At 37.2% G+C, this 23,174-nt stretch overlaps 1 long non-coding RNA gene across 1 annotated transcript in view; it reads left to right on the forward strand.

Moving 5' to 3' along the window:
- Positions 1 to 212: 212 nt before the first annotated feature.
- LOC150075108 (uncharacterized) overlaps positions 213 to 23,174 on the forward strand; it is a 31,356-nt gene continuing 8,394 nt past the window's right edge. Inside the window, exons 1-2 of the long non-coding RNA XR_016547927.1 lie at positions 213 to 310; positions 15,777 to 15,961. This is a non-coding gene — a long non-coding RNA (uncharacterized LOC150075108). The remainder of the gene's footprint in view (positions 311 to 15,776; positions 15,962 to 23,174) is intronic.

Genomic DNA, 23,174 nt, shown 5'->3' on the forward strand with positions numbered 1-23,174 from the left:
CAACAACAACAACCACCCTATGTACTTGGTAGCAATACCCGTCACGAGGTGGAACCCCCAATCAGGGAGAAATAATATAAAGAACAATAATAATAAATTCAACCCTGGAACTAGTAGTCGATTCCTGAAAAGAAAAACAAAAAGTAAAAATATAAAAAAGAATTCGTATAAAAAATTTTAATTTATGTAAAATAGGAATAGTAGGCGTGCAGATCTTTTTCGTGTCTATTCCTACTCCAGTAGAATACAGTGGAGTTTCTTCCCGAGTATGCAGCAAGAGTAATAAATAACACCAAATAAACATGTTGAGGTAAGGGCCATTACTTATAAAAATGTATTGCAATATATAATAGATAAACAAATAAATAGCTACAAAACATTGCAATAATACCAAGGGTTAATTTCCGTTCCATGTTTTTGTCTGCGACGCCAGACTCTATTACAACTTTTACTTAATATCAGTTTAATTTTTCATATAATTCAATTAATTTCGCGAAATAGCATTTGTATGACAGTTTTACCTACCAAGAAAAGCAAAATATTTGTTTTCAAAACAAAAAATTTGAAAACTTTATTTTCAAGATTTTGTTTTGAAATTATGAGTAACGACCGACCCAGTCGTTACTTATACTCAAACACAAGCAGCAAAAAAAAAAAAAAAAAAAAAAATCAATCCAACATAATTTAATATGGATTTTTTTTTTAATGTATATACAAAAACAGATAAAAAAGGTGTAAGTCACGTTGATGTTTTGAGTTTGTTTACTACTTGAATCAGGGAGCACTACTAAAAGTATGAGGCTTCCCATTTCAGAACTCGTCTTTTCCACCCAAGATGTTTTTATCCAATTTTTGAGGTCTACGCGAGGAATTTTTATGGGCATTTTTCACAACGTGGCTGAGTTAGTCGGTCTGAGGCGTAGGTTGTATGGTTTACCCCGCGGAAACTCGGTTTTTCATCCAGCAAACCGACCACAGAACACACGCAATTTACAGACATATACTGCGCAATATATGGCCTTATTGTTCGTCTCCAGCTACTATCATTTAATTTTCTTTGAGCATTTTAATTTTATATTTAAAGGGTGGGTTGCTAGCCCTTCTCATCGCTAGTGGGATGTTTGCCGATGGGTTTCCTCGACTGGAAAAGTTGCTACACCCAACAGCCCAATGGCGTGCTCTTTTCTCTGATGTTCCCTCAACACGGTAATTTTTTGACATGGGCTCGTATGAGTAATTTTATCCTTATTTTTGAAAAATTAGTAATTTGGGACAGTGGAAGTGTCGTGTCTGATAGTGTAACTGTAACGAATGAAAGCTCGTTCATCTTGATTTTAATTTTTGGGCTTTGCTGTAACACTTTTGTGACGCAGATTTTTTTATTTCAGTTTCATTGGGCACACTGAAAATATTTTTGGGTTTCGGTTTACAACTTTAATTTGCACATTGAATTTATGGTACTTGAATTTTTTTAAAAAATTTATATTAGTTCCATTATATTATAGATTAGTGTATTTCTTATTATAGTCTGCTGCCATCAAACGGGAACTTCCACTTTTGTGGAAGTTCTCATTAGATGGCATTTTTGTGGAAACTTTGATGAGAATGCATGAAACCAAATTAAACAAACAAAAACAGATAAAACAAACAAAACAGAAAGATATCTACTGATAGCTGTGAGTTTTTCTGAGGAGGTCACCTGGAAATCCGATGTATATTATATATAGTTTATAATGAATTCAATTGTTTTATCAAATAAATGATTCATAAAATTAATTTAGCTGTTTCATAATTTGTATGAAAATAAAGTGAAATTTATTGTAATTTTTGGTAAATATTTCTATTTCTTCATTACAGCTTAGTTTAGGGACAATACTTTTATACAGTAACCTAAAGTAAAAGTAAAACATTGCAGAAAATTTAATTTAAATTTTTTTTTTTTCATTTCCTGCAAAGTTCTCAAAAAATGGATAACACTAGTTTTGGAATAGGACACGTCATGTCATATCGCAGTGTTAAAATGAAAGGATACAGTAGTACATGCATTTGAGTTGACAGGGGTTCTAGCTCATGTTGTTGCTAAATTTAACTAACTGCAAAAATTAATTTTGATATCATATACAGTACTTGGATTTCAGAAAGGCTTTTTATACTGTTGCACATAAAAGACTGCTGTACAAATTGGAGCAGTGTGGCATTAGGGATAAGTTACTGCTATGGATAAAGGGATATGCCGTATGTCTGGATAAGGCTTGATATAGGCATATCAGGCTTAATGTCTAACTTTGCAGAAGATATGAAAGTTAGCAGGGTGGTTAATGACAGTAATCAGGGTATGCTTTTGCAACAAGATCTATAAAAATTAGGTAGATGGGCTGAGAAATGGCAATTGAAATTTTATATTGACAAATGCAAGGTACTGCATGTGGGTAGCAGTAATTCCAGACTAACATACCAACTGTGAGGCATCACAGTCAGGGTAGTGGAGAGCAAAAAAAGACCTGGGGATAATTGTGCAGATAGGCTGCCAAGCCGGCTCATGGAGTTTTGTGAATGATATATAAGAATTTTGCCAGTAGTGATAGGTAGGTGATTATTCTGTCACATAAGACAATGGTTGGGATTAATCTTGAATACTGCGTATAGGTCTGGAAGCCTCAATTTAAGAGGGGGTGTAGATCTGTTGAAACTGGCATAGAGAAAGCAATGAGATTAGTGAGAGAAACAAAGGAATGTTCTTACCAGTAAAGGCTTCAGTTCTGTAAGTTCAGGCTTTAGTTCAGTGTCTGGAGACTAGCACTTGTGAGATCTGATAGAGGTGTTTAAGGCCTTGAATGGAATGAATAAGTTCCAGTGTTAATGGAACCTTTCCTCTTTCTCAGACTACACACACAAGGGGGCATAAATTTAAATAGAAGGACTGTTGCAGGTTGTATGCACAGAAGTTTGCCTTCAGCTAGTGGGTAGTTGATTGTTGGAACAAACTTCCATCTAACGTTGTTGAAGTGGGTACTTTGAATAAATTCAAGGAAGAATTATTACAATATTTGAGGGGCTAGACAGATATGGGAAGTGTTTTTTGTTTTTGTTTTTTGGTTGATGCTGTATAAGCTTGCTTTTTGCATTTTTTTCCACTACTAATCTAAATACAGTGCAGTTATTTTTGTTTTCTGTCTTGTAAACTTCTCTGGCCTTATGCAGCCATCCTGGATTATGCACAGAAATTTATTTATTTATGTGTTATTTATTTATTTATTTATTTATTTATTATGCACAGAAATTTATTTATTTTTGCAAGCTACAGAAAAAGCTTGCAAAAATAGTGAAAAAAATAGTCTAGGATTGGGACTGAGACATCACAGAGGCATATGGTGGTAACCTAGTCAGGTATGCATCTCGAAAAAGTGGGTGAGCTTAAAAAATATATATAAAATTTTATTTTAGTTAAATTATTTCTCAGCAACATATTTATGATATAATACTTAAAAACAAAGCAATATTATTACAGTTGCCACCATCTGAAAATCTCTAACCCAGAGATGATTGCCCTCATGGGGCAATCATCTCTGGTCGCTGTCCTCTCCACAATGGGTGGAAAAGACTTGGGTTCGAGTCCTGGTAATGATGAGAGGGATTTTTATGGGCCTTTTTTACAATGTGGCTGAGTTAGTCAGTCTCAGGCAAGGATAGTGTGGTTTTTCATCCTGGAAACTTGGGTTTTTCATCCAGCAAACAGAACATCGACCACAGAACACATGCAATTTACATACAGCATATATTATTATTTTATTATTATTAGCCATATGGTGCAAGGAAGACTGAGGCTTATGCTGCACCAGTCAAAAAAAAGTTTCTGAATTACCCTGGGAGAGAGAACAAGAATCAGAAGCAGAAAGGATGTGGAGCAATATGGTCTTAGTCGCTAATGCTCCTAAAACCCAACAACAAACAAACAAACAGATGATTGGGAGGGGGTGGGAGATAATAGAAGCAATCCTGAATGGTTTCATCTCTCTCTCTCTCTCTCTCGGGAGTAATTCAGAAATTTTTTTTTGGCTGGTGCAGCATAAGCCTCAGGCTTCCTTGCACCATATGGCTAATAATATAAAATACACATTTTTTTATTACTTTTTAATTAAAAAATTAACTTATTAAATGCAAATACTAAAAGAACGTTTATGATAACTAACTATGGTAACTTGTATAGATTTCTAATTTCTAGTTTAGGACCTTATCAGCAAGATAATATAAAACAGGGATTGTGTACTGGCAAGCGCATTACATAGAAATAAAAATATAACATAAATTTTCTGGAGAACACCAATTTCAGAAATCTTAATTAATTGTCTACATTAGTGTTTAAGTTTACTTCAAATTTTATTGTACCTACTTGCCTAATATGTATTTTTACCATAAAAAATTATAATAATTCTACAACTAGTATATTTTATTTAAAATAGAGATGCATTTGTAAAATATTGTGATAGGTCAATTTCTCGTTATTAACGCTTGTTTAAAATATTACAGTGCCTGGTTTAAATCATTGTGGTACAGGATACAAGGATTTAAAAAATTTCACAGTTATGACATTCTAAAAAGGAATATAATAACAAGTAATACCAAACATTCACCTCAAAAGGAATGGAAATTTTATCTGTGACCTAGAGAACTACAATAAAATATCTGGAGCCCAAAAAGTTTCTTAGTGGAGGAGGTGCTCCAGCAGAAATTCACTGGTGTATGGAAATACATGTCAATTGTATGTCACACTTACAAGTGTAAAAACTGGCAATTTGTTATCACAAAGGAAAAAATTAGTAGGTAAGCCATTAGATAAGTGTAGTAGGTGATTCGTTGGCTAAGTGTAGTTGTCTTGATAGAAATGGGTTAACAAAACTAAATTTTAATTTTATTCTGAATATTGTAATAGTTGTTGTTTCATTTTAATTTTTTAGTGTTATATATTTAAAGTCTATTTAAAAAACCTTTTCATCAGTACTCTATTTTCATAAAGAAATATTTATGGAAATATTAATATTTTATTAACTAATATTAATATTTTCATATCTTAATCCTTACTTATCTATCCGTTGTTCCAGTTCTTGCTGCTTCAATAAGGAAACCAGTCTTCCCCACTTAGCTCTGTCTTTCTGCCATTTCTCTTTCTCCAGCTCCTCCAGCAAACACCTCTTTTCTCCAGATTGCTTTTCACCTCTTCATACCTTCTTCTTCTTGGCCTTCCTTTTGGTCTTTTACCTTCCATTTTAATTTCTAACATCCTGTTTGGCAGTCTCTATACACGACCAAACAAGCTTAGTCTGTTCCTCTTAATCATTTCTTGTAATCATTCTTCTCCCACTTTCTCCTGAATGATGTAATTTTTACTAAATCTCTCCTGGTCTTTTCTCACACTCCTCTGAGAAACTTCATACCCATCACTTGCTTGCATTCTGATAATATCTTTCTGCTGCATTACCCATAATTCTGATACATAGGTTATTATTGATACATAATCTTTGCACATACAATTTTATACAAAGCTGTATAAAATTGTTTTTATACAGCTTCCAGTCCCTCTGAATAGTACTTTTAATACTCTTTATCAACAATTTTCTTACTCCCTATTTCCTAACACTTTCCATACCTTTCTTTCTTCTCAGGTACCTCCTTTCTCCCAACTAGATCTTTTACACAGTTATAAAACATTCTTCCTTGGCCTGCTCTTCTACATATGCCTTTGTGGGTAGCACAGTTGGTAGAATTGCTGTCTCCCCACACCGGGTGGAAAAGACCTGAGTTCAAGTGCTGTCAATGATGTGAGGAATTTTCATGGGCCTTTTTCACAATGTGAGGTAGTTGGTCTCAGGTGAAGGTAGCATCATTTTACTTCTTGGAAACTCAGGGTTTTTCGTCCAGCAAACAGAAAATCGACCACAGAACACACACAATTTACAGACAGTATACATGGAGCAATATGGCCTTATTAGCTGATGCTCCTAAAACCCAATAACAACAACTCTTCTACATATCTCCTTATCAATTTTCCTTCTTTATCTGCTGTACTCCCTAAATATCTGAAATTATGTACTTCAGTATTGTTTTCTTCAATAAAGATGTTATTCCCCCTCCTCTCCTTGTCATTCTCATTGCATTAGTTACTCTTTAGCATCAGTAAACTTTAAATTGTATCTCTTTGCTTTCTCTACCCAACTTTCTACCAGCTGCTATACCTCCTCATCTGCAGAAATCAACAAATCATCAGCAAACATTATCACTTGAATTTTTTTTGTCCCACTCCTTTTCTCCACAGCACTTGCTGTCATCCATTACTAGTATGAACAGTAAAGGTGAGAGTGTGCTGTCCCATCTCAGTCTATTATTAATTTGAAACCAGCCTGTGTTTCCAACCATTGTTTTTATACAGCTTCCAGTCCCTCTGAATAGTACTTTTAATACTCTTTATCAACAATTTTCTTACTCCCTATTTCCTAACACTTTCCATACCTTTCTCTCTATGTTATCATACACCTTTTCAATATCCAAAAAAGCCATGTACAAATCCCTTCCATGCTCAAAGTTTTTCCATTATTTGTCTCAGTAAAAATTAGATCTGTATTTAGTCTGTCTTTTCTGAAGCCATTCTACTCTCCTTGCATCTCACTTTCAACCTTTTCTGAGGCCACTCTGCTGCTTCCCTCATCCTACTCTCAACCTTTGCTGAGGCTACTGTGCTCTTCCCTCAACCTACTTTCAACGTTTTCTCTTACTCTCATCTACTATTCTTTCAAAGAATTTTCCTATGTGACTAGTCAGGATGGTCCTTCTATAATTCTCATTCCCATTCTCACTGGTTCCATAGAAATGGCCCGTGTTGCAGCCGGTGGCATGGAGGTTCCTCACCTGGCATGCCACTGGCTGCAACTGGGGCCACTTCTACGGGCTACCAAAAATCCATAAACTGGACATCCCCTTGCGCCCCATCATTTCGGGTACAGGCACCCCACCCACGAACTGGCATGCTTCATTTCAAACCTCATCAAGCCGCTGGTAGGCCAGACAGATTTCACAATCCAATCTAGCCAGGAACTCATTCAGTGCTTAAAGAACCACAGCATCAATGACCAAGACCTCCTTGTGTTCTACGATGTCATCTCCTTATACACATGTATCCCCATCTTTTGTGCAATAGACTGTGTTCGCTGTCAACTGGAAGGCGACCATACCTTATGTGATAGGACTAAACTTTCCATATCGGATATCTGTGAAGCAACATAACTGCCTCAACCATTCCATCTTCATGTTTGAGAGCACAATATAAACAAACCCGAGGCCTCATCATGGGCTCTCCCATCAGTCCTCACCTGGCAGACCTAGTCATGGAAGAGTTCGAAACAGATTCCCTTTCTGATCACCCTCTGGTGTAGATATATGGATGATATCCTCACCATACTCCCCGAGGCTCCAAGATGACATTTCTAGGCTATCACAACAGCAAATCACCTTTTTTTAAAATTCACGATTGAAAACCGAGAAGGACCAGGCCCTTCCATTTTTAGATGTGTGGTTAAAAAGAGAAGGTTCACAGGTCACAATGTCAGTATATCGGAAATCCACATGTCAGACAATACACCAACTACCGTTCCTGTCACTCCAACTCACAATGTCATAGCATCACCCGGTCACTAATGAACAGGGCTTGGACACATTGCTCCAATGCTACCGGCACATGCGAAGAAATACATAGGGTCATGTCAGACCTCAGAAAATGTGGCTACCCTGAGCAGACCCTCAACTACTGGGAACTACAGACATCACGCCATCACAGCACCGGACACTCCTCAGACGTCCGACAACCTGACACTTCCAGTTTTACAGGCGTTGCCCGCATTCCATTTTACCCTGCTGTAGCACACGTCATAGCCAGAATCTTTTGCAGCTACAACATCCACACCGTTTAAACACCCAGAACAAAACTCCAATCCACATACCCCCCCCCCCTCTGAAAACACTGATTCCCCCCTCCAAAGCGGAGTGGAATCATTTACCGCATACTGTGCCGGGACTGCAACACAAACTACATTGAGCCATCCGTTGTTTGGAAGACTGGCTGAGGGACCACCAGACCACCATCACTAAAGCTGACTTCACCCATTCAGTGCTAGCAGCTCACTATTGGCAGGAGAGCCATGATATCACACCCAAGGATGCAAAAATCATAGGCTTCTTGCGCGATTTCAAGATCTGCCGTTGGCTGGAATCAGCACACATTAGTGTCACCGGGAATACAATCAACAGGGACCGTGGCACCCGCATACATCCAATCTTTGAGCCTCTCATAGTCCACAAACTAGGCTGTCGCTTACGACGGCAGTCACCCATCTCAACTTTCTCCCTTCCTGCTTCTCCCCCCCCATCCTGACCTCTCTCTCTCTCTTCCTCTCCTGCATCACCATTTGCAACTACCCGTAAACCACTCTCCCCTCCTCCTCCTTGACCTCACATGCTTCCATATTTGAAGGTCAGCTACAGCACATAAAAACAACTGCTTGCCAGTGCTAAATTAGTTGAAAAAGGCTACATACAGTAGCCGAAAGCTTCTATATTTGTTCTGTATTTTCTAAATTTAATATATGTTATCTCCTAAATATCTGTGCCTTGTGTCAGTTTTTTGTGTTACTGTGTTTACTCTCTCACTTACTAATTAAATTCTTTTCACTTGGTCGGTGCAAGCAAGAAATCGCTATGCATCCAAATCCCGACCTCACAGGGTTCTTCATCAACTCTGTGCATTTACTGCAGCCCTGCTTGGCCAGCACAGCTTACCATTTCTATAGTTATTTCATTACACCCTTTCATCTTTTCCATTGCTGCCACCACTTGACTTCTTAATATCCTTCTCTTTCTCCCTCCTCTCTTTCCCCTACCTCTTCTTCCATTGTATCTCTTTTTTTCTCTGATGTTCAATAGCCTCCTAAAAATAGTCTTTCTACCTCCTTATTTTTTATTCATTTGTAATTATTCTTCCCATTTCACTATACAGGTAATATTGTTCCTTCCTATCCCTTCTCCTATTCTTCACTAATCTATATAACATCTTTTTCCCATTATTAACATCCCAAAGATCTTTTGACCAACTCTCCAACCATTTCTTCTCTTCTTCGACTATTTTCTTTTACATCCCTTTTTGCTTCTATATTCTCTCTCTGACTCGTGTGTTGGGTTGGGTTTTTACATCTCTTTCTAAAGGCCTTATTCTTCCCTAGAGTAGCCTCTTTTGCTCTCTTATTCCACCATTGTGTCTCTTTCCATCTCCTTAAACCACTTGTCCTCCCACACACTTCCTCTGCAGTCACAGCAGCCTTTTTAAATCTTTTCCCATTTCTCCTCTACTCCTTGTACTTCGTTCCCAGGCCACAGTTTCCTCTATCTTTTATCTGTACATTTTTTCCTGTATCCTAATTTTTTAGCCTCCATACTTAATCTTCCTCTCTTGTCTTCTTTCTTTATTTCTCTCTTTCATTAATGCCAGTACCCTTATAAGTAGTCTATAATAACTGTCCATCATTACTCCTGGTAGTATCTTAATATCCTTCTCTCTCACCCATAGGTCTTGCCCTTAATATTAGTTATTAATATTTTTTGACTTACTTTTTATTTAAAGGCAAATATGGTTTAAACACAAAGCGGTAAGCATGACATGAGCTGTCTGTGGCAGTTCACTGTGATTCACTACTACATGCTGGATGTAGGGAGCACGGTGGCATGAAATTAAAACTCAATGTACTATTAAATGAGATCAATCTCTGAGGAAACAACCTGCCATCCTAGAACAAAATTGAACTGGAGGAGTTGACAGATTTCCATTTGATTTTTGGATTCGTTCGAAATTAGGAGGTATGTGAATAACCAAAATACTAGGATTTGGTCCACTGAAAACACACCTACATTCCATGAAACGTCGTTGCACTTCCATAAAATTGGAATATGGTGCACTGTGTGGCGGGCCCTATTTTCTCAGTATATAGCATTTGTTGAGATATGCATGACTGGTTGTATATGACTTCCTGATCACTCCATACTACAGGCAAAAGCAAGTATAACATTTCACAATGAACATATAGAATATGCATCTGATGTGTAGCTAGTACCACTTTCCAGATTATAAATAAAGAGTGGGTGGAGTCTGAGGCAGATTTATGGCTAGCGATGCTGGCATCGCAAGCCATCGTCACTTGATCGTTGCAGTGAATACCACTTAAATACAGCTTCTTCCAGCAGCACTTCTTTTGGCTTTTTTAATGTCTGTCTATTTGATACACTGCTTTTATCACTTCCCACATTGAATTTTAAAGAAAACGTCTTTATAGATTCCTTTTTATTTTTTAATATTTGACACAGTCTATTGGCGAATACCAAATTCTTCAGAATTTTTTTTTTCCAGGAACACCATTTTCAAGTTGTTCCATCACTTTGAGCTTGTTAATGATAGTTAAAGTAACATGTTTTCTTTTTATTTCACTTTTCAATTCTTTAGAACCCATAATTATATAAAATATGTTAACTTATGCACATATATATGTATAAAGAAGTATGCGAATGAAGCGATATAAGCAATAACATCCCTCCGACTCAGAGTCAACAACTATATACTGAACACGCAAGACAGTGTAATGTATGGTCCAGCTCTCTCTGCGCAGTTAGAGTGGCTCATCTGCCTTCCTAAATCATATTTTGATCCGGATTATCCAATATCTGGATTAACTGTAACCAGATTAGTGAGGGTTTACTGTATATCAGCAAATGGAAGGATGGTTAATGTCATTTGAAGTTTAACATTGAAAAATGCAAGGTACTGCATATGCTTAGCAGTAATTCCAGATTAATGTATATCTATTAATGTATATCAGGGTTTACTGTATATCAGCAAATGGAAGGATGGTTAATGTCAGTTGAAGTTTAACATTGAAAAATGCAAGGTACTGCATATGCTTAGCAGTAATTCTAGATTAATGTATTATGTGCTGCAACACTCACAGTAGACAAAAAATTAAAAAAATACAGTGGTAACATGCAGTCAGATATGGAGTTCTCTGAGCATTGCAGACAGGCTGCTATGACAGCTGATGGGGTTTTGTTGATGATATACATAAATTTTGCTAGAAGGAATAACGAGCTGATTATTTCATTGTACAAGGCAGTGATTAGACCACATCTTGAGTATTGCCTACAGGTCTGGAGACCTGATTTGGTTATTGTTGTTATTGTTATTATTTGGTTTTTAGGAGCATTAGCAACTAAGGCCATATTGCTCCGGGAATATGCGGTGGTCATTCCCTGACCTTTCCGCATCCTCCGTATTTGGTGGTGATGGGCTCGAACCCCGGTCTAATCAAGAAGCGTGTACTATGCACTGCTGCTCCTTCCCACCTGGCTACAGAGGCGCCTCCTGATTTGGTGAAGAAACAAAAGGTTGGTCTTATGAAGAACAGCTACAGTTCTGCAAATTGAGGCATCATTGAGGTGTTTAAGGCTTTGAATGGATTGAGAAGCTCAATGGTGATGACATTCATTCTCTTGTTTGGCTACACACACACGAGCAGGCATAAATTCAAATAGAGGAAGTATGGTTGCAGGATAGATTGTGTGGATGTTTGCCTACAGCCATGGGGTAGTTGAATGTTGGAACAAATTTCCATCCATTGTGGAAGTGATTAGTTGGAATAAATACAAGGAAGAACTAGACAATCATTGTCTTGTTTGGCTACACACACACGAACGGGAATAAATTCAAATAGAGGAAGTATGGTTGCAGGATAGATTGTGTGGATTTTTGCCTACAGCCATGGGGTGGTTGAATGTTGGAACAAATTTCCATCCATTGTGGAAGTGACTGGTTGGAATAAATACAAGGAAGAACTAGACAAATTATCAGAGGGGATATCCCAGGAAGTTTTTTTTTTTTTTTGGCTGATGCTTTATAATCTTGATTTCTTGCATCATTTTCTAGTACTAATACTAATATTAACATGAGCTGAAACCAGCATTGCAACAGTAGTTGAAAACAATATTCTTATGGCAGTACAGGGTAGCCCAAATGGGGAAAAGAAATTGTGTACAAGTATATTCATAAAAAAGAAAGACAATTGGTCATTTTTCAACATATGTTGTAATCATATTGACATTACTCTGTTGGTTTTAGGTCATCATCATCAGCCATTTTCAATCCACTGCAGGATGAAGGCCTCTCCAGCAACTTTCCAGTTCCTTCTGTTTTGAGCACTGGCCATCCATTTACTACTCAAAAACTCATGAATTTCATCTATCCATCTCCGCCTTTGTCTTCCAGGTTTTCTTCTAGCTCCTCTTGGGTACCATTCTGTTATTTTTTTAGTCCATCTGTCATCATGTCTTTGAGCTATGTGTCCTGCCCAAGACCATTTTAGTTCTTTAGTTTTGATAAGAATGTCCTTTACTTGAGTTTGCTGCCTAATCCATGTGTTTCTCTTCTTATCTAACATTCTAATTCCCAATATAATTCGTTCCATTCTTCGCTGTGTAGTTCTTAGCTTCTCTTCCATTCTTTTGGTGAGTGCCCAAGTTTCACTTCCATAAGTCATGGTGGGGAGTATACATTGATTCATTATTTTACGTTTCACACAAACTGGGATATTGCTCTTCAGTATGTGACTATATTTCCTGAATGCTATCCATCCAAAATTTATTCTTCTCTTGACTTCCAGCCATTTATCATTATTACAGCTAATAACTTGTCCCAGATAAGTATATGACTCCACCTTTTCAATTACTGCCCCTTCAATCATTATTTCCCTTTCCGTGGCATACTTGTTCATCATTACTTTTGTTTTAGCCATATTCATCTTTAGTCCAAAATCCTTACTAACTGTGCATAACTGATTAAGATTTTCCTCTAATTCTTTGGGATCGTGGCTTATGACCACAATGTCATCTGCAAATCGTAAATGGTTTAGGTACTCTCCGTTCACATTGACTCCTTTCTGCGACCAGTCTAATCTTCTGAAAGCTTCCTCAAGGGCAGCAGTAAACAGCTTCGGAGATATTGTGTCTCCTTGTCGAACTCCTTTCTCGATTTTAAATTTGCTACTGTCTTTGTCTAGTCTAATAAAGGATGTAGCACTCTCATATATTTTCTTCAAAATCATAATATATGGAGTATCTATGCCTTGTCTTTCCAGTGCCCGAAACATTGCCTTATGCTGTATGGAGTCAAATGCCTTTTCATAATCCACAAATGCCAGGCATAATGGTGTTTTATATTCATTTGCTTTCTCCATTAGCTGTGATATTACGTGAAGGTGATCCATAGTTGAGAATCCTGTCCTAAACCCAGCTTGCTCTTTCGGTTGATTCTCATCAAGTATTCTTTCTAATCTGTTAGTAATGACCCTTGTGAACAACTTGTAGATATGGGATAACAAGCTAATTGGTCTATAATTTCCAATTTCTGATTTATCTCCTTTCTTATGCAGCAAAACTATGATTGCATTATTCCACTGCTTAGGCATCACACCTTTTCTAATGCACTTTGTGAAGAGCCTTGCCAGTTTTTGTGTTATGTCTCTTCCTCCCAATTTTAACAACTCTACAGTAACTTCATCTTCCCCCGGGGCTTTCCGATTCTTCATTTTCTTCAATGCATGTTCTACCTCATCAGGAAGAATATTGGGTATGTCGTATGTGTTGCTACCTTGCAATCCATCTTCCCCACTGCTGGTATCATTCCCTCGCTCCTTGTATAATTCTCTATAGTAGTCTTCTGCTATTTGAATTATGCCTTCTCTGCTGTTTATAAGTACACCATCGCTATTCTTCAGTTTCAGTATCATTTGTCTTTCTGTATTACTGCTCATGGCTGCTGATTTAAATCCTTTGTTTTCCCTTAATGCTTGTTCTACTTTTCTTGTGTTAAATCTTCTTATGTCCTCTCTGGGTCTCTTTCTAATGGCTTTGCATAACTCAGTATACTCAATTTTCTCCCTGGCAGTGTTTTTCTTGCTCTTCATTTGTCGTCTTTGGTTCATCATGACAAGTGTTTCTTGACTAATTTTTTTCTTCTTTGGATTTCTGTTTCCCTATAGGTTTCTTGGGCTTTATCACTTTCAGAAAGTTGTAATATTCCTCGTCGATATCTTGGTCCTCAGCAGTCTGCAGAAGCTCAAACTTGTTCTTAAGTTCCAGTACATACTGCTTTTTCTCCTCCTCTGTTATTTCAAAGACCTTTGTATTATTTACTCGAGTCAGTTTTTTCCTTTCCTTTCCTACATCTATATCAAGTGTACATCTTACCATTCTGTGATCACTTCCAACATTTACCTTATTCAGGACGGTAACATCATTCACAATATATCTTCTGTTAGTGAGGATGAAGTCGATTTCATTAGTTATTAATCCATTTGGACTCTTCCATGTCCACTTTCTGTTCACCCTTTTCTTGAAAAAAGTGTTCATTACTGACATTCCTTGAGATTCTGCAAATTCCACAAGTCTTTCACCTCTTTTATTTCTTTCACGAATTCCAAAATTTCCTATAGTTCCTCTTTCTGCGCTGTTTTGCCTTTTTCCAACCTTAGCATTGAAGTCCCCCATAATAATAGTGTAGTGGGTTTTCTGCTCATCTAGAAGACTCTCAATTTCAGTGTACATGTCTTCAACCTCTTCATCATCGTGGCTCGATGTTGGTGCATAAATCATTACAATCTTTAGCTTGTACCTCTTAGAAATCTTGAGTATTAGTCCTGACACCCTTGGTGATGCACTTTTGAATTCCAAAATGTTGTTTTTAAAATCTTTATGGACCAGAAACCCAACTCCACCTTCACTCCTTTCACTGTTTCCATTGGTGTACAGCAGATTTCCACTTGATAAACTTATAAGTGATTCATTTCTTCTTCTTGTTTCAGCCAAACCGATGATATTCCAATTCACATTTTCTAATTCCTTTTCCAGCTCTAATATCCTGTCTTCACCGATGAGTGATCGTACGTTTTAACAGGCCAAGTTCAATTTCCGTGCATGGCAGCCTGGTCGTACCCAGAGATTCTTAGCACCCTCTGCTTCCACTCTGATCCTCTCGCTGCCGTAAGAGGGAGAGTGAAAGCTGCTGGGGACTGAGGGCCATTTGTATTGTGCTCTCATTGCTGGAGGGTTTGGTCTTTTCCTCTTCACGCTGACCAGGCGTCTTGAAGAGAACCACTCTGCACGTTCGTTGCCACCTAAGTGACGTAACAGGGCTTACCATCGAGAAGGTGTGCATGAGTGGATTTTAGGGAGGCAGGCCAACCCCGGACTTCTCCTAAATCTTCTGTAATAGAGAGATATTGGATCCATCAGTGTTTTAGGATGAGTGTCTGATAACACACAGGATAACTGTTCCCCTCTAAGTCCTTATAAGTGTTACTCCAAAAATATAGCTGTTTAACCTAGGTTGTATGACTTCCTGATCACTCCGTACTTATAGGTAAAAGCAAGTATGACATTTCACAATGAACATACAGAATATGCATCTGATGTATAGCTAGTACCACTTTCCAGATTATAAATAAAGGGTGGATGGAAGCTGAGGCATATTTATACATTTGGTCAAAATTAAGTTTAAATTAAAATTTAGCATTTTCTGGATCAGCAAAAATTTGTTATTAATGCATACGTGTAGACAATTACGGTATTTGTTTACATGTAAATTTTGCATTGAGTGGCATTCCCCTATAATTTCTTTTAATATGAGTTTTTTTTTATAGATAAGAAGGATGCTGATTTAAGTACATCCACTGCTTAAGAGAGAATTGTAACAAGCATCTGGATTCAAGATTGCTGAAAGACTATGACATAAGACCCACCATCGCAGGAAGATTAAGTGAAAATTCATAAACCAACACTCATTAAAGTGATATTGTTAAGCTGGGGAATGAAATCTTCACTTTAGGTAAATATTTAAAATTTGTATAGTGCAATAGTACATCACTAATATAACATCAAATACAGTCAGTTGAGAAATTCATAATTTGTTATTTTAAGTCACTGAGAGAGAGGTGTGTTCAATAATAAAAAACTTGATCTATCTTGAATTTTGTCAAAAAGCTTAGTGAAAAATGACAAAGAATACAGGTAAGAATGCTGGGAGGAAATGTGTAATACATTTTTAATTGTTCCCCAAGGGAAAGTGTAAAGGTTCATCTTTTGGTTGAAAGATAATTAGTGGTAGTATTATAATGGCTAAATGATGAATATTAGAATATTATAATGGCTAAATGAAATTTTGGCAGATGCCAAAAAAAAAAAATCTTTCATTCATACCTTCTCCATAGCCAAAAAAAGAAATGCCTATCCAATTCCACTTTAAATTTAATTAAACTATCAACCACTGTGGGAGGCAGTTCATTCTAATGATCTACATGCTGCCTAAAAATAAACTTTACAAGATCCATCCTTTGATTACTCCCCAAATTTTTTTATTTGTGACCCCTGGTTTTTCCATATTCTACCAGTGAAAGTATACCTCTCCTTTTCATTTTATCGATTCCCGATTCTCATGATGATCCTATATACCTTCATCAGGCCCCCCCCTCACAAGATGTCTGGTTGCCAAGCCTTGCAGTTCACCTTTTTAAGTCTGGTTGCCCTTCTCTGAACTCTTTCTAGAAGTTCTACATCTTTTTTCAAGTGTGGCCTCCAGCCCTGAACACAATATTCTAAATGTGGTCTCACCATTATCTTATACAAAGGGATGATGATGACATCCTTTTCCCTATTGCAAAGGTCGTATATATCACAGACAGGAAACCATGTGCCTTCCTAGCCACCTGTTTACCCTGCATGGAAAATTTCATGTCTGACTGAATCATAACCCATAAGTCTTTTTCTTCCTGGGCCATTTTAACTACACTTCTCCTAGCTTGTAAGTAATCCCTGAATTTCTGTTCCCTACGTTGAGAACAGAAATCAAGGGATTATTTAAAAGCTTTAGAAGCATCAAACTTCAGTTGCCATTTTTTCAGACAATTTGTACAACAGATTTGTTGTTAATCACCATCCTTCCTACCTTTAAACATCAGCAAACTTTGGCAGTTTCCTCTGCATTCCCCAATGACAATGATTAATGAAGGTAAGAAACAGAAGTGGCCTAACACTGATCTCTGAGGGACTCTATTTGCTACACTAGGCCACCCTAAGGTAGTAGTAGTAGTATTTGAGGTTTTTTGGCACAAGGGCCTCTTGGGCCATATTGTGCCTGTTCTTGATTTAGTTATTACTAATTTTTATCATCATTTTTATTATCAGTAGTGATTCTTCATGCATTAAGAATCTGCAGATAAATGAACCACTTGGTGGCAGTGATCACAGTGTGCTGAAGTGGGAGTTACTCAAAGAGGTAACTACCATTAGGGGTAAAGGGAAGGGGTATTGCTTTCGTAAAGGCGACTACAATGGACTGAGACAGTATTTAAATTCTATACAGTGGGATCAACTGATGATATTGCCAACAGCAAATTCAAAATGGGAAGCATTCAAAGAACTTATCGTGGAAGCTACTAGGCTTTACATACCAACTAAGAAATATTGTTCAAGGTTTAGGCCTAAATGGTTGTCAGATGAACTAATGAGGCATATGGCAGAGAAGAAAAATGCATGGGATACATACAAATTAACACGTGACACGGACGCCTATGATAGATACAAGTTGATCTGTAACCAAGTTACAAAGGAGGTTAGGCAGGCGAAGGCAGATTACGAGAGATCCTTGGCAAGGGATGCGAAGAAAAACAGCAAAGAGTTCTTTACTTATGTAAACTCTAGAAGGAAGGGGATGAATCAGATTGGTCCACTTGAGATCGATGGGTCAACTGTTGATGACCCTGCTCGGGTAGCTAACAAACTAAATGAATATTTTGCATCGACATTCACACATGAGGAGTTATTCAGCGAGGGGAATGCCAGAGGTGTATTCAACTCTAGCAGTAAGCTAGAGAATCTTGTAATAACTGAGAGCAAAGTGGAGGAGAAATTGTTGAAGATAAACACAAGAAAGGCACCTGGGGTGGATGGGATCTATCCAGTTATATTAAAGGAGGCAGCAAAGGAGGTAAGCAAACCCTTAGCCATAATTATGAGAGCTTCCTTGGACTCAGGGGAGGTACCCATTGACTGGAGATGTGCAAATGTGACCCCAATTCACAAAGGGGGATCAAAGGCTGACACAAGTAATTATAGACCTGTGAGTTTAACTTCTGTTCCCAGAAAATTAATGGAGGCACTGGTGAAAGAAGCACTGCAGGATCATCTAGACAAGACTTCAGTTATAGCTAGGACACAGCATGGTTTTGTTAAGGGGAAGTCTTGCCTGACCAATTTGATTGGATACTATGATGCAGTCACAAAAGAACTGGATGCAGGGAATAACTTTGATATTATATACTTGGATCTTAGAAAGGCTTTTGATACTGTTGCACATGGAAGACTGCTGCACAAATTGGAGCAGTGTGGCATTGGAGGCAAGTTGCTGCTATGGATAAAGGGGTGGTTGAGGGGGAGAAGACAGAGAGTGGTAATCAATGGACACTGCTCATCGTGGACTAATGTTATTAGTGGAGTCCCTCAGGGTTCAGTATTGGGGCCTTTATTGTTTTCTGTATTTATAAATGATATTGATGATGGTATATCAGGCTTAATGTCCAAGTTTGCAGACGATACGAAGGTTGGCAGGGTTGTCAAGGACACTACTGACACTATGCTGCTGCAACAGGATTTGGAAAGGTTGAGCAGATGGGCTTCGAGGTGGCAAATGAAGTTTAACATTGACAAATGTAAAGTACTACATATGGGAAACAGCAACCCCAGAGCAACGTATCAACTCTGTGGTACTACACTGACAGTGGTAGAGAATGAAAGGGACCTGGGGGTGGTGGTGCAGGCAGATATGAAGTTCTCTGAGCAGTGCAGACGAGCTGCAAGAGTAGCTCATGGTGTATTGTCAATGATATATAGGAATTTTTCTAGCAGGGATAAGGAGGTGATTATTCCCTTGTATAAGGCAATGGTCAGGCCACACCTAGAGTACTGTATACAGGCCTGGAGGCCTCATTTCAGGAAGGATGTAGAGCTGCTGGTACGAGTACAGAGAAGGGCAACTAGATTGGTGAATGGGACAAAGGGGTTCTCTTACGAAGAAAGGCTTAAGTTTTGCAAATTACAGTGTCTGGAAACTAGGCACCAGCGGGGTGATCTGATAGAGGTGTACAAAGCCTTGAATGGTTTGAGCATGCTCAATGCTGATGGGATTCTTCCTCTAGCTCAGAAAAATCACCTAAGAGGGCATAAATTCAAATTGAGGAAAGACAGATGTAGGATAGATGTGCGGAAATTTGCCTTTAGCCAGCGGGTGGTTGGTGGGTGGAACAGACTTCCATCCCTTGTCGTGGAAGTTGATAGCCTAAATAAGTTTAAGGCTCAGCTGGACAGGTATTTCGAACGAACAGAGGGGTGAAGTGGAAGTGGTTATTTTTATTTATTTATGTTACTTTTTTTTTTTTTTTTTTTGGCTGATGCTGCATAAGCTTGCTTTCTTGCATCAAATGCCTCTACTAATGCTAATGCTAAAAATGCTAATTTCTCCACCCTAAGGTATGTCCATTTATATCTACCCTCTGTCTCCTATCTTTTAGTCATCCCTTGATTCCAGTGAAGGATCTTGCCATTAATCCCAATTTGCTCCAATTTATATAATAGCCTTTCATGTGGAAACCTTATCAAAAGCTGTACTGAAGTCAAGGTAAATAATGTAAAATTTGTTTCTTGCATCCAGCTGTTTTATGGCTTTGTCATAATAATCTAGATTGGACAGGCAAGACATCCCCTTCATGAACCCATGCTGTTATCAATTGAGGATACCATTCCTATTGAGATGGTCCTGTATTGTGTCCTTAATTAGAGACTGTGATCTCACCTACTTTTGAAGTCACATTCACTGGTCTATAGTTGCCCATCATGTCTTTTGCACCTCCTTTGCTGATTGGGAAGATGTTGGTCCTTTTCCAGTCAAAGAGGGGATCTCCCCAGAGTCTAATTATGATCTCATTAACATCCTAAGTGGGATGATGCACTCACTTGCAGCCTCTTTAGTAATATGACAGGATGTATACCATACACGCCTGAAGACTTAATTTTGCTCAGCTTTAGTAGTTCCCCCATATACTCTTTTCTGAGATTGAGTATATCACTTAATTTACATCAGTCTAAACTCAGTGGTTTTCGACCTTTTTTAATAACGGCACCCCCTAAGTAATTTATTTTATTTTGTGGCACCCCTACTAATTTTTCTGCCTGTTAGATCCGATTCTTTCTCTCTCTCTCTCTCTATATATATATATATATTAAAAAATATATGTTATATGATAGTTGTTACAATAATATAACTATAAACAAAATTACAATTCATAATACAAATTATATATACTTATATAATAATTTTATTCTTTATATAGAAGTACTAAATAAACATCAATTATAGATCACCACAAAATTAAAAAGATACCGTACACCTTTTTATAATGAAATAAATAGGGGGCTGCGCTCGCTTCTTTTGATAAAATAAAAAAAAATACCTATAGAAGCTTTCAACTCTGTGTATGTCTCTTCCTCAGCCATGAATACATAAATACGTTACTATATCTACATATAATATTGGTGTAGATACACCATAGACAACTCTTAAAGAAAAACTACAATCGTAGTGTGAAAGGCATCATTTCATCTGTATCTCATATTGTGCTTATCCTCCACAACGAGTTACCATGTATTGCACTACCTGGAACAAGCAAGTAATGCTTCACTAATAGAGGACCATTGTCACTTATTCTCGGTGGGCACCACCCAGACGACACTGTTTCAATGCTAGTTGACTTTTCATTGGTGGGTGCCTTTCACATTATGTTAAGGGTTGTCTGTGGTGTATCTACACTGATATTATATAAATATAGAATCTTAAACTTTTAAAATATCATGCCTTGTTGTATTTAGTTTATTTAAATAAATACGTTACATACGGAAATCAAGAATGTTTCTGTGTGGTCATTTTAGATAAACATAGTGTGTGACCACTTTTAAACAGAGTTTGTTTTACCACAGTAAAACAAGCTTCTGTAATGCATTTTTGTATTTGTTACGTATTACCATGTAACCCGCATCTCTCTTCTGCCATTGGCTGAATAAATATCATTAGGAGGAAAATTATTTTAATGTACAGAAAGATATATTGAAATAAATATATAAATTTTAAAAAAATAAATAAGTTTAAGTAACTTAAACCCAAATTACGTGGCACCCCTGGAATGTTGTTGTGGCACCCTGGTTGAAAACTACTGGTCTAACTCCTTGTCACTTATCCCTTGTGGTTTTAATGGTGTTTCATCTGTGAAGTTCATTGCAAGTATCTAATCAACTTATCTGCTGGGCTTTCTATGACTTTTCAAGTTCAATTAAGTAAGAGTCCTATCTGATTCACTATCTTCTTTTTTGTATTCAGTATGAAAAGAACTTTGTCTTCATTTTTAGCTCTCTTTTTTGCTATCCAGCTTTCACCTTACTCCACAGTGGGGTTTTGTTACACATATGCTTATAATACTGATACAATCAGTATCTCATGATATTCTGTAACTCTCCTATGCTTTTTTATTTTGCTCAGTGAACCCCTTAACCTTTCTGGTCATCTTTCTTTTGCAAATCTCCATTGGAACAAATGCATTGGTAGCTTCCAGGATAAATTTCTTGACTACTTCCCATAATGAACTCATATCCATACTGTTGTCTCTCCAGTTAATAGAGCCAAGGAAGGAATAAAGCCAAGAAATACCTCAATCCATTATAGTCCTCACTCTTGAAATTGAAGTCCTCCCCTTTTCTCTTGACCTCAGAAGTCTCTTTGGACAATACCCATTTTATGACATTGTGGTTGTTGCTGCTGTTATTTCCTGCACTGTTAAATTTTGGATACAGTTTAGAACCTTGGTGGGAACCAAGTTAAAGATATTAAGAGTCCCTTGTAATTTCTCTGATATGTTGGAACAAATAAGTCATTCAGATGGCTCAAAAATCTGTTTCTCCACTGCCTCTCCATGATTTCCAGCTTGTAGATTGAAGTCACCCATAATGAGGCAATCACACCTGTCAGCCCATTCAAGTTGCCTATAAAAACTTTGTCATACCCCTCAGAGTTGTTTGGTTTGTAACATGCCCCGACTCTCACCTTCCCTTTAAAATATTATTTCCTTGCATTACACAGACTCAATGTCCTTCTGAACTTCATCAAACATCATTCAGTTCATCAAACAGAGCTCTGCATGGCATAACTCTGTTTGATGAACTGAAAACTTTGCAGTGTTTCATACAACAAGATATAAATCAAAGTGAAGTTTTGAATTTTATTTGTAAAAACTAATTTAACATATTCATTTCCAAATATCCCTGTGGCTCAATAAATTTATTTAATGTTGCGTGTGTCAGTAGCTTCAGGAAAGCAAAACTTTTTTTCAAAATTGAAAATTATCAAAAACTATTTTAAGATCCACCATGTCTCAAGAATGTATGTCAAATCTGGCAATAATATCAGAGAAAATGATAATACCATTATCTAACCATGTGTATTATTATTCATAAATTGCATGTGTTCTCTGGTTGTTTTGCTGTAAGAAAACCTGAGTTTCGCAGGGGGGGGGGAATCTTTCTGTTCACACCTGAGATTGATTAACTCAGCCATAAAGTGAAAAAAGCCCATTAAAGTTCTTTGTTTCACTGACATAATTCGAACTTAGACCTTTTCTACCTGGCACTGTAGATGCAAGGGCGATAAGATAATGTGATTATTTATAGTGGTAACAAAAAATAAAATTAGAATTTTGGTACTCTTAAACTATTTTATGTAATTTTAAATTGTTGAGATACAGTTTCAATAAAATGTTTTTAATTTTCCATATCTAAAAATAACAAATATACTTTGTTAGCTTGTTTTGTTATTATCCTATTATAATTTATGTAATAATATAATGGCATGATAAACATTCTGATAAAGCTTTTTTTTTTGTTTGTTTTAAAGTATTAGAATATAATTGTAGTATTTTTAAGTTCAAAATGTATTCATTGATCAT

This window comes from Mastigoproctus giganteus, chromosome 14 (assembly GCF_048544385.1).
Source record: "Mastigoproctus giganteus isolate SK-2022 chromosome 14, ASM4854438v1, whole genome shotgun sequence".
In the NCBI taxonomy this organism is placed as follows: Eukaryota; Metazoa; Arthropoda; class Arachnida; order Uropygi; family Thelyphonidae; genus Mastigoproctus; species Mastigoproctus giganteus.